Raw genomic sequence first — 12,300 nt, forward strand, 5'->3', positions numbered from 1 at the left:
TTTTTCATAGAAAAACAGTGACTGTTACAAAATAGAAAGAGCCTTGTAGAATTAAGTGACTGCAATCATGCTGGGTTTTTTTCCTTACTGATGTTTCACATGAAATAGTCAATGAGGATTTGCAAAGAACAGCTATCAGAGCTAGAAATGTACTGACCAATTGGAGAAACATGGTGCCACAGGATTGCTCCCTCTGCTGAGGGCTGAGAAGGGCTTGTGTTCCATACATTTTACATTCCTGCCAGCTATTGCCATTACAAGTGATGCTTGGGGCCAATAGAAAAACACAGCCATTCAAAACTAATACTGCCTTTTAGGGAGCAGGAAGTCAGGAAAAAATGAGAACTCCCTGCAATGTCCCCAACAAGATCCAAAGAAAAGTCTTTTCAGGTACTGCAGGGCATCAGTTCGTGCCTCACACACCATTTCTACACTTGCACATGTCCCGTCTTTTGCAGGGCCACACAAAGGTGGGCAGCTCTGTGAGTCATGACTAGGGAACTGAGACCTGGTCCTGCAATCACACACACCAATAAGCCCCAAAGAACCTCTAATTTAACAGTTTTGAACTGAATTAGGATACACAGCCTTCTAAATTTCAGGCTTAAGATTGTTCTGAACAATTATTTTTTAGTCATGCCACTTTGTCCCGCTACCTGCTCTCCACTGACAGTAGACTTTTTCATAATTTATCTAATTTTTATCTGAGAATTCATGCACTGGCAAGACAAGTTACTCTTATAAACAGAACTGGAATTACAGTCAAGAAGAAGATATATCAAAGCATCATTATTTAAACATAAAAATGCAATGAAACTGTTAACCTTTCCCTAAGGTGAAGGCGTTTATTGCTAAATTTTTGCAGCACAATTACATTCAAACAGACAAATGTTGCCTGAAAATGAAGCCTTTTTTTTAATCTACCTAGGAGAAATAGAAAAATATCTTGAAATCAGCTGCCTTATATAAAATACTTGACTAAAACTTTTATTATTAAAAATACTAGAATTTAAAGGATAACTTTGAGAAAGCCAGTCAGCTAAAACACAGTGCCTTATCTGCCCTTCTTAAATATAAACCATAGCATCATAGACTGGCTTGGGTTGGAAAGGACCCTAGAGATCATTTAATTCCAATGCCCCTGCCATGGCCAGAGAACCTTGCACTAGACCAGGTTCCTCAAAGTCCTGTTCAACGTGGCCTTGAACACTTCCATCCACAGCTTCTCTGGACAACAAGTTCCAGTGTCCCACCAGCCTCACAGTAAAGAATTTCCTCCTGATACATGATCTAAACCTATCTTCTTTCAGTTTAAAGCAATTACACCTTGTTCTATCACTACATCCCCTTGTAAAATATCTTGCACTGACTTTCTGCAATATATAAGCTGTAATTCATATTCACTTCTAATACAAAATCCGATTTTTTTTTTTTTTACATTATGCTGTGCAAGCCACATTTCCATAGATTTGTTGCAGTTGTCACAACACAGACACCATACAGCCCCAAATATATCCACGGGGTGGTTCATGCCTTTGCCTGCTGCCCTGGAGCTGCTCCCCAGCCCACTGGGGACAACTGCCTGACAAAGAGCTGCCCCCTTTCAGACAGGGCATTCCTGGCATTGGCCTTTGGAATACTGTCAGCAAAGGTGCTGGATGAGGACGTGTCCCTGGGACACACAGTCCGACAGGCTGCTCACAGCCCCCTCATTTCCAGCCTGCCCTCACTGGAGGGTGTCAGCCCCCCAAGCTGGGTCTCTCAGCTGCTCTGCCTGTTCTCCTCCCCTCTTTTTTCAGTCAGGTCGCTCAGGTGTCACCTTCCTCCCACCTGAAAAGATACAGACCTCTTTGCTTCCCTAGACAAAGCAGTGCTACCCCCAGGGCCCATCTGGAGACCCATCAGATTATAGATAGCCAGGGACCTCATGTGGGCCTCTGGCACAAGGGACACAGCCAGGAACCCAGAGCATTGCAGCAGGAGGGAGGGCAGCCCATACTGGGCCCCAAGAAACAGCAACACTTCGGCACCAGTATTTATAAACACAACTGAGGGCTTCTGTCTCTCTCATATGATTGCTGGACCACAAACTATGGGCCATCTGCCTGCAGACTATTATCACAATCTGTGAACAATTAGAGACAGGATATTTCATTTCAGAAAATAGCAAAGTTAACAAAAAGGAACAGAAAAAAAGCCAGTAAACAATCAAAAAGCAAGCAACAAAACAGCAGTCTGCCCCTGCACAGAGCCCCATTTGCCAGCCCTTGAACCCCCCAGCTCCTGGACCACCACCACATCAGCTGACTCAGAGGAGGGATGACTGCTGCTGCTGCTGAGTGGGTGCCAGCAGCAGCACTCCTGCAAACACCAGGCCCTGCTCTCTGAGACCTGAGAGCACATAACCCTGTCTGTGAGACCAGCTCACCACAGGCAGGAGGCATGAGAGCAGCCATAGTCCACATGGCATCATGTCCAAGTGACATGTCCCTTTCCCAGCTGTCAGGTGAGCTTGTACCAGAACTGCCAGCCCTTTTGCACTCCCCTCATCCTTGTCTTGCTTACATGGACCTTGGGTCCTCTCTAGCAAGCCTCTCTAGCTACAGCCCTCCCTTTGACTTAGGCCAGATGGGATTCAGACCAAGCAGGCTCTGTACCTTGGTGACCCTGGGATGTCCCCATTGGTCAGGTAATGGCTGCTTTCAGGAGAAACCTGCCTGGAAATGCCACCTGCTTCCATTTACTGATGGTCAGGGCCCACCAGATGGGAATTCTAAGCACTTAATGGCTCAAGGAGAACAGGAAACAACTGACTCCTGCTCAGCCCTGAGCTCTGCAAGGGTGAGATGAGAGGCTGCCACCCCTGCCAAGGGATAACCCCAGTTCAGCTGGTGCTGGGCTCCTGGCTGTGGCTCTGCACCTCTACAGACCTGACACCACTGGATTCCTGATTTCCCCAGGGGTCTATGTCATGTTTCGGGTGGGAGTCTCCCAGGATGCCCCAAGAGACACTGCTAGATGGGATAGGGAGCTGTGCAGGTGCTGGGGAGGCAGCCTGGGATGGCACTGCCAGGCTGAGCCAGCACAATCCCATGGAGAAGGCTTAAAGAGCAACAAAACCCACACACATGCACAGACTCTGCACCAGTCTTCAGTGTAGTCTGAGCAATTAGTGGCCTCTTACAAGAGGAAAATGATAAAGAAAGTAAAAATCCAACTGCCTTAAAACAACAGATACTCCCAATTCATTTCTAATTTATGCATTCTTGTCATATGAAAGCCACTTGCTTAAGCTGCTTTTCTATCTATTTGCAGTCTATTCAGACACACAATGCTCAGTGGGGGTCTGTCTCCATGATTCATTGGCTCAGATTTCCTATAGAGTTTACATGATGTCTACTAAGCCCCATACAGTTTTGTATCCATTATAACCAGGGACAAGCAAGCAGGGCTCAGGAGGCTGAGCATCCATCTAAGAATAGCTTCCTGTCTTCTAGCTCTCTTCACAACAAATGAACAATGGTTACATTTTACGGGCTAGCATTGCGTGGTGAGGGGAAATTAGAGGAACTTGTCTGAGTTAAATAAGGGAAGAAGCATTTAGAGTGAAGCTCCTTAAATGAACAGGTCAATAACTAGTTTACTGAGACCAAAGCACATAGCTAATGAGAGAATAAAGAATTATTCTTGTCAAGAGAGAAAAAGATGCTGCCCTGGTTTTGTGCTAAATAATTACATTCATTATGTTTAAGACAGCCTTGCAAGTGGTCTTCTGCAGTAGTAAATTCATTAGCAAAGCTAATAGGCAAACTACTATTGGGGCAAATCTAAACGATTGCAATAGGATGGATGGCAAAGATGGGGAAAGGTAGTATGAGAGCTAAGAGCCAAAGTTAGCTTTAAGTATAATTGAATTTATCTTCTCATCAACTTTAAGACCTCCTTCTGGGCTTGAAACAAGGAGAGAAAAAGGCGTTGAAATGAAAGGATATTCACTTGATTCGATTTGGTGCTAGCTTTTCCAGCTTACCAAGCTGTCTAAACTGACCTCTTGACACATGACCACAATTATAAATCCAACAAAAATTAAAACGCTAACTAAATTGGCTCAATGCTTCCAAATGACAAAATATCTCAAATGTGTCAGTAAGCCATCTCCCCAGCAGACACACTAAAAAAACTAACCAGGCTTTGAATTTCCCAAGAACTTCATGAAACTTAGCTGGGCAGCAGGAAGGTTGGGTCGCCTTCTTTAATCATGCCCTGCTTAGGTTGTACCGCAAGAGCTTCACAGACACAAACACACTGAGGCGAGCCTGGTAAGCAGCAGCCCCCGCTGGAGCCGGTGTGCGGAGCCCAGCCCGCAGGACAGAGCAGTCACTGTCACCGGGCACGGCGGGGTCTGGCGTGCCCATGCCCGGGCAGGGCTCCTGGGCTGCTCTCACCCGCACCCCGGGGCGCACAGCAATGCAGGCAGCTCCTGCCACCGTGCTCAGAACAGGACAGAGCTTCCGCTGACAAGGTACAAGGGATTTTTTTTTTCTTTTTTAAATGTTGAAACAGCTTTTACTATATTAAAAGTGAGATTCCAAAGTGAGATTCTAAAGTGAGATTCCAAAGTGAGGTTTTTTTCTAAAAATAGCTTTACCACTAAGAAATGAAAATGTGTCATGATTGAAAAAAATACATACTAAAAAACCTGGGAAAGAAATCAAATATTTAAGCTTTTTTTCTTTCAATGTAGAATATATATATTTTTTTTTTAACTTTGTAGAAGTCTTATTAAACTGCCTGATTCAGGTTCATCTGGGTTGGATTCAGTTTTGTCATTCAACCAAAAATCTGTTATACATCATATCTGTCTAGCTGTTTCAAATGGACACAGGATATTGGCTAAGGGCATCCAAAAAGCAGCATTTCAGTAATTGGATTTTGGAAAGACAGAAAAAAAAAAAGTAATTGCAATGAAGCCCATAGCTGAAAGAAAAGAGAAGGAAAAAAAAAATCTTCTTTGCCAAGTGGAAATGGGAATAAATGTTCTTGGTTACTGCTGCATCCTGAAAAGCCAGAATAAGCCTCAGGCTCCTCAGCAAACCTAGTTCAGAAACCTCCTCAGCTGATCTCTCATTTCTTCTAGGTAGTTGCCTTAGCCAGGCAAGTTAAAAATTCAGAATCTAACTCTCTGTGAGAAATTGGGAAGACAGATACATTGTACATATGAAGAAGGATATGCAGAGAATTCTTTGCCTACACTAAACACTGGGGAATCACCACCTTTATCATTTCAGGGGAGGCTGGTCTCTTCCCTCTAGCCATCCCAGAGCATTCACCCCAAGAGCAGGTCTGGTCTGCATGGGCTGTGACACAAAAGGCTGCCACAGAGCACAGCACCTCTGTGCATCACCAGAGGAAACTCTGTGATCTTCATCCTTCTCTCATCACCTTCTTTCATGCATCCACAGCCTTCAAAAGATGCAAAAAAAAAAAAAAAACAAAAAAAAACTGAGCTATCTAGATAGCGACAAAGCTTTCTTCTTAAAGAATTTTTAATTAATAATTTCCACAGGGAAGATGAAAACAAGAAGATAACTGTTATGAGTTTGAGAAAGGTGGGAGAGAGGTGTTTTACTGAGGACAGGCTTAAGCACAGGCTGGGGAGAAGTTGGCACTTTGTTCTCTCAAAGGTAAAGACTAGACCTGGCTTCCTCACTAGGTTTTTGACAGTTATTAACTAATAAAAACACATTATGCAATCTTTACATTTAGAGACTCAAAACATTCAGGTTTGGTCAGAAAAGTGACTATGAAAGTGTCATCTTGTTTCTGCACTCATCTGTTCTCTTAAGTCCTTGCTCTCTTGTCAAAATATATCCACTTTACTCACTAATGTTAATGGGAGCTCTATATGCCAAGCACAGAAGATTGGCCTCTTAAGCTTTCCCTATTTGCCTGCTAATAAAGCACACTTTTTATCCCAATAAGCAAGGGAAAGCCAGCACAGGTGCACCACAGTAATATGCATTATACATTGCCTCATGCTGTGCTACCACTGGCAAAGCTGTATTCTCATTCCAGAACTTGTACTTTTGGTGAAGTTATGTACAGCTGATGAAGTACAGCACAGGTCATAAACAACTGAGCTTCATTTTCCACAACTAGACAGAGCAGCAGGCACCTAGGAAAAAAATTATACTAGCTTGTAAATGGAACAATTTAATATGAAAGTAACTGATGTCAAATAAACACAGAATGCCAAGGCATCTTATCTGTCACTTAGTCGTACTCTGTTCCATATATTTCTTTAGAAATCAAATCTAGTAAACTAGAATTTATTCAATGTTACCAAAGAAATCACTTTAGAATCTGAAATATGCTCCTAAGAAGGGAGAACACTGTGCTTTTTCCTGACAAAAACCTTTTCTACAGGCAGTGCATCGACAAGGTCTGAATAGCACAGCCATGGCTAAGATTTTCCAGCCAGGTGCTGGAAACACTCTGCACTGTCATCATTTTACAAAGTAATCTGCATGGTGATGAAACATTCTCAAAACAGCAGAGCTTAAATTATAGGAATGGCAAAATATCTCCTTGTCTTGTTTCTTCAGTTACCTCCCAAGTGCAGAGGTTCTTTCTCCAAATGTGTGATGCTTTCAACATGCTCTTGACCAACTGCCTCTTTTTTAAATGACACAAACATTCTTGTTACCTACTGCAGCTAGTGGTACTTGAACCCAGTCTCTTCTAGAAGCAAAGGCTTTATTTTCTGACTTCCTGCAGCAAGAAAATATTCATTGCTTATGGACTCCCACTGACAGGTCAATGCAATCTCAGTGTTGCATCAGCAGCAGATTTGAGTCTTTTACGAATAGATGTGAGGCTTGGCCATAGAAATCTATGTGGAATTCTGGGAAGCACTGAGTCCAAACAAAATCAAGTTGAAACTGGAGGAACAATTGAAAAGATGCATTTTTAGTGTAAGTGTGATTTCTGGGAAGGAGAACAGCAGTGAAGCAGTGTCCCAGGGAGGCTGTGTCATCTACTCTTGAAGGTTCACTACAGCAGACCAGACAAAACTCTGAGTAACTTGGTCTGGCCTCATGGCTGGCCCTGCTTTCAGAAGGAGTTCAGACCTAGCTCTCCTGTAGTGCCTTCCCTACCAAGGAAGGACTATGTGGAGGAAAAATGTGTTTCTGCTTGGGGTGGGGGGATGATTCCCCCCCAACTTACCTCACCTTCCCAGGTCCCCTTTACCTCATACCTCAAAATAAGTATGAGGCCTTGATATCTGAGAACCAGCAAAATGAGGACTGGGGAAATGTGTGCATGGATGAAGGCTCTTCCAAGATGGAGGTGTCACCGAGGGCTGGGCAGCCTACCCCCTGCATCAAAACTTCCTCCATGAAGAAAAAAAACAAAGGTAGTAGCTAGTGGTGACTTGCCTTTTGAGGGGGATGGAGGGCCCAGTCATTGACCAGACCCAACCCACAGGGAGCTACACTGCCTCCCTGGGGCCCACACAAGAGACATCACCCAGGACCCTCCCAGCCTGCTACAGCCCATCAAGTGTTACCCTGCACTGGATTTCCAGGTAGGCAGTGACAAGATCCCAAAAAGAAGGTTGCAAACAATCAAGAGGGATCTCAGGGCCTTAGGTCAGCAGGTCAAGGAATCTGGAGCACAAGCTGGTTCATTTCTGTCCCTCCAGCTGCAGAGAACGATGGAGCAAGAGAGACACAGAGCTCTTGGGTCATGTCTGGCAGAGATTGACAATGATGGAGGGACTGGAGTAAATCACAAAGACTGAGGGAGCTGGGGCTGTTCAGCTGAGAAGAGAAAACTGAGAGGGAATCATATGCCTCTCTGTCTGTGTCTGAAGGGAGGTGTCAGATGATGGACCAGGCTCTGCTCAGGGGTGCTGAGCAACAGGACAGGAGGCAATGGGCAGAAACGGACATACGGGAAGTTCCACCTAAATATGAAGAACTTATTTACTGTGAGGGTGACCAAGCACTGGAACAGATTGCCTTCTAGTCTCCCCCACTGGAGAAATTCCAGAATCTCTGAATAAAATCCTGCACAGTGTGCTCTACAATGATTCTGTCTGAGCAGGGAGGTTGGACCAGACACTGCAGTCCTTTCTAACCTTACCCATTCTGTGATTCTGTGTGACATGAGGTCTCACTCAAAATCATACCACCATCTACAGCCAGCCACAAGTCAAAAGAGATTCTCACTGCCCATTCTCTGAGCACATGGCATTTTGGTGCACCCACAGGCCTCTTGCTAATCCCTCCCTAAACACTGTTCTTTCTTACCCAACAAAAGTAACTCTTTTGTTACTTTCCACAATTCTTTCCTAGAACCTTTTGGTACAAACCTACAAACCTTAGAGAGCCTCACTGGTCTTTCTCAGTGGTTTCTCAAAGCAGAGACTGCTCTGCAGGGAGCAGCAACAAACACCTCTGATATTCATTTCCAACCATTCAGATTAGCATACTGCATTCACTGCTATTTATATCCTCTAACTTCTTTATACCTATGGCTCAGTGAATGTGTCCTAAACCTCTCCCTGGTTTATGAGTGTGAATTTAGTTTTTATGTTTACTGACTGCTAATGAGGCATCTTCCTGCATTAAACCTGCATAAAACTAGGTACCTACTGTAAAACACTCCTTTCCCACTGCTTTTTGTCAATTACAAAGGGAATTGCAATCTGGAAACAATTGATAATGGCCATGAAGTGATGCTCACTATTCTCTTGATGTTTCAGAGTGAATTTAGTTGCAGCAAGTGGTCAAAACATGGCCCAGTACAAGAAAGAAATCCCTCTTAGTCAAATCAAACTAGTAAGAACCCTTGAAATCAGGATGGAGCTGGACTTAGCAGATCTGAGCAAAGTGCCATGAAGCACCAGTGCCCAGACATGCCATGGCATTGCCACTACTCATCATCTCCTCTGGACTGTCTCCAGTTTCTGAGTGCACCTTGTGAAAGAAGAGCAAGCATAGAAACCCTTGGAGGTTTCCAGTGCCTCCAGCTTAAGCTTTGCCACTTAGCCAATGCAAAATAAACTGAAAAGCTCCCCAGACATACCTCAGTTGATTCAATTCTTCTGCTTTGGAAGCTGAGGAGACAGAGTTACATCATTCACATATTTTCCTATGCACAGAGCCAGACTGTGAGCTTGGAGGAGATACAGGGCCTAGGGAAGGAGCTCTCATTCCTTCTTACTCTGCCATGAGGGTGAAAAAACCAAACTACAGTTCAGATTTCCACTACTGCAGGTCTGTGGAAAGAGCAAAACAGCAAATGAGTTTTGACATAACAACCCGAAATTGGCGATGGAAAAGCTGGCTAGCACATCCATGGCTGAATGTAGTTATTTTGTGTAATGTAAAAAATTCTACTACAATTGTATATGATCTATATTCTTGGCCTTTAAATCAAGGGTAATCCACGGTTTTTAAGATTTCAGTTTATCCTTAAACAATATAAATGGCTGTCCACAGCAGACACAGCTGTATTAGAGGGGAGAACATTGAAAATTTGAGGAAGAACATCTCCATCTAACTGCCTGCCTGTAACTGAGAAATCAGCTTTCTTCCCTAGAGAAAAAAAAGGTTGACATTAATTAGGTGATTGTTTAACAATCCATGCAAAGTTTTTATTGTGAAACATTATTTTATAGTGAAATATATGCACATCCCCACCTTGGCAGAATCTGATAGAAGATGAAGAAGAATGCAGTACATACCGTCAAATGGATGACAACTTCATATAACTTCTTCTGAGAGAAAGCAGCCTGTTGTTTACTGCATTTATCGACAATCTGTGAAAGTAGACCAGGAATCAGTCTAATTACCAGAGTGCCAGTTGTGCTTGTTAACACCAGCTTTGTGACCAAATGTTATTCCACAGTTGTCACATCACAAGAAGGTTTCATTACTAACATAATAGTGAACAAGATCACATGCCTGGCTATTGATTGATCTGCCACACAAAGGAAGGACGTTTGTTGTCTCTATTATAACCAGTTACATCTTTGTCTGCCTGTATAATATGCACAGGAATGTATCACAAGCACTTGCTGCAGTGTTTCTTAATTTCTGCCTGTTACCCCCATTAACAGCCCACTAGGATTTGCAGACTTTACCAATAGAGAAGAAATGACCTTGCCATAATTTGTCTTTCACAATCTTCAAAAAATTGTTTCCATCAACCTTCCTGCAGTCCTACCAGGATTGAGACTTACTCAACATTTGCATTATAAATGTATCATTTCTGCCAAATCAAAAGCTATTTTAATTCTTTCTGCACACAATTGGGTAACACAGCAGGAACAGCAGAAATATTCATCGTTACTGCAGTTGAATGGCCCTGAAAGAACTATATCTTAGACCAGAGAAATGCTCTGCTAACAAGCACTCTAGACAAAATGAACTAAGACTGACCCTCAGAGTATCAAGATATTGCTTGACTGACCAATCATAAATGCAAACAGCAGCTTTCAGGCCTGTTGCTGATATGAGAAGTGAACAGCCTTGTTTATTTTTCTATGAACTCAATAAATATTACAATACAAAAGTGGATTTGTTTATCATTGTGAGCCTACAGAAAAACAAGCATGCCTCATCATCTTATCTGATGATGAATGATTTATCAGGCAGAACATGAATCTGCTTCTGAGTCTATTTTCCTGTTTATGCTTGTTGAGCAGATACAATTTAATGAAGAATATAAAGTACTTAAAATCTGTCTACCATTAATAGTTTAATTAAACTGACATGTACTTCAAAAACAGAGAGACAGAAAACATTAATTTTGGTTATAAAGGGCATGGCATTATTAAAGTGCAATTAAAAACAACATTCACTTACAATTAATAGCTAAAACAATTTAATTATTTAACATCTAATTGTCAGTTCTGGCTAACCTAGCCACCCCAAGATAGGTGTGTTCTTTGGGCCTCATGTGTAGTATGTTACATGGCCGAGCCCCAAGCACAAGATAACAAGTTGCTCCTGAGCAATATCTCACTGCAAATGCCCTGACAAAGACCTCACAGTGCCAGGGGTGGCAGAGGGGCCTCCCATGCCCTTGAGGTGCCAGTTCCCAAAGGATCCCTCCTGAACCCCTCCACTGGGGCAGGTAACAGCCTCTGCTGGGGCTGCTGCTAAGTCTAGGGGATGACTGGTGAGCCAGCTCCTGGCATTGTGATCACTTTCCTTGGTAAAAGCACTCTTCCAGGACCCTTGGACATACTGAAGAACCTGTTTTCTTTCTAAACTTCATGTCTCACAGCTCTCTCCTTCTGTCCCACTTGATTGAAATTGATCAACTGGCTCAGCAATTATTTGATGGAAGGCACTGAAAAAGAGGATCAAAGAAAAGCAGCTCAGACACACAGGTCTCATTTTGCTTGGAAACAGGACAAAATACCCTCTCCTGCCAATTTCAAAGTTAAAACCCTAAGATGCAACGTGAGAGTATGCCAAAGAATTCGTTTAAGATGACTTAAGATGACTTCTCAGGAGCATAAATCCTTCTTGAACAAAGTAGCAGTGGAAATGTCCCTGAAATTCAGCCTACATTTTTTTCAGAACATAGCAACAAACAAGTTTAGAAATTCTATCTGAATTTTAGATTCAGAAGAAAATACATACTTAAAACACAGAACTAGTCTGAAAACATGAATGCTGTTCAACAAGGAATTTCAGTACTTTCAGAGACATATTGAGAAGTCATATTTTTTTATGCTTTCCATCAAAAGTGAGATGGAGCTGTCCCTCATAGCCAGGCTCCCCACTGCAGAGACATCTATCTGTGAATGGAGTGACCGTGCCTGGGTTACACCACTGGCCAGGCACAGGCTACCAGCCAGCTGGGATTTCTGGCATACATTTGGGAGAAAGTTGGGTTTCAAGGATTTTCTTTAGAAATACTATTTAATTAAACAATTCTCAAGAAACATTGTCCTAATCACAGTTAAAGAAAAACAGCTGCTAGTTTTCTTCATGTGGGCAGCATGTCATGGCAAGATCCAGGGCTCTCAGCAGAACTTCACAGGTCTCAAAAGTTTACTCCTACAAGGACATTGCAGAATTAATATCCTACCAAGCCCAGCTAGCCTGGAGCAGATATTAGTTCAGGACTATTTCACTAGTTCCTATAACTTTTATTTACTCATTTCCTTATAAGCTGAGGTGTGTGGAGTGGCTACAACTGCTCCCATAAACCCAAAAGAAGACACAGTCCTCTATTACCTCCTCATGTGGAAAGGAGGGCAAAGCCCAACAACAT

General features: G+C 42.9%; 1 protein-coding gene across 5 annotated transcripts in view; it reads right to left on the bottom strand.

Moving 5' to 3' along the window:
- The window catches only part of PTBP2 (polypyrimidine tract binding protein 2), a 209,591-nt gene that overhangs the window by 174,828 nt on the left and 22,463 nt on the right, over positions 1-12,300 (bottom strand). For all 5 annotated transcript variants that reach the window (XR_013183276.1, XM_077182197.1, XM_077182203.1 and 2 more), the window contains 2 exons: positions 9,755-9,829; positions 9,094-9,286 (listed from right to left, as the gene is read on the bottom strand). The gene's annotated coding sequence lies outside the window, so the exon portion shown is untranslated. The remainder of the gene's footprint in view (positions 1-9,093; positions 9,287-9,754; positions 9,830-12,300) is intronic.

The sequence above is a fragment of the Agelaius phoeniceus genome, chromosome 8 (genome assembly GCF_051311805.1).
Source record: "Agelaius phoeniceus isolate bAgePho1 chromosome 8, bAgePho1.hap1, whole genome shotgun sequence".
Classification (NCBI taxonomy): Eukaryota; Metazoa; Chordata; class Aves; order Passeriformes; family Icteridae; genus Agelaius; species Agelaius phoeniceus.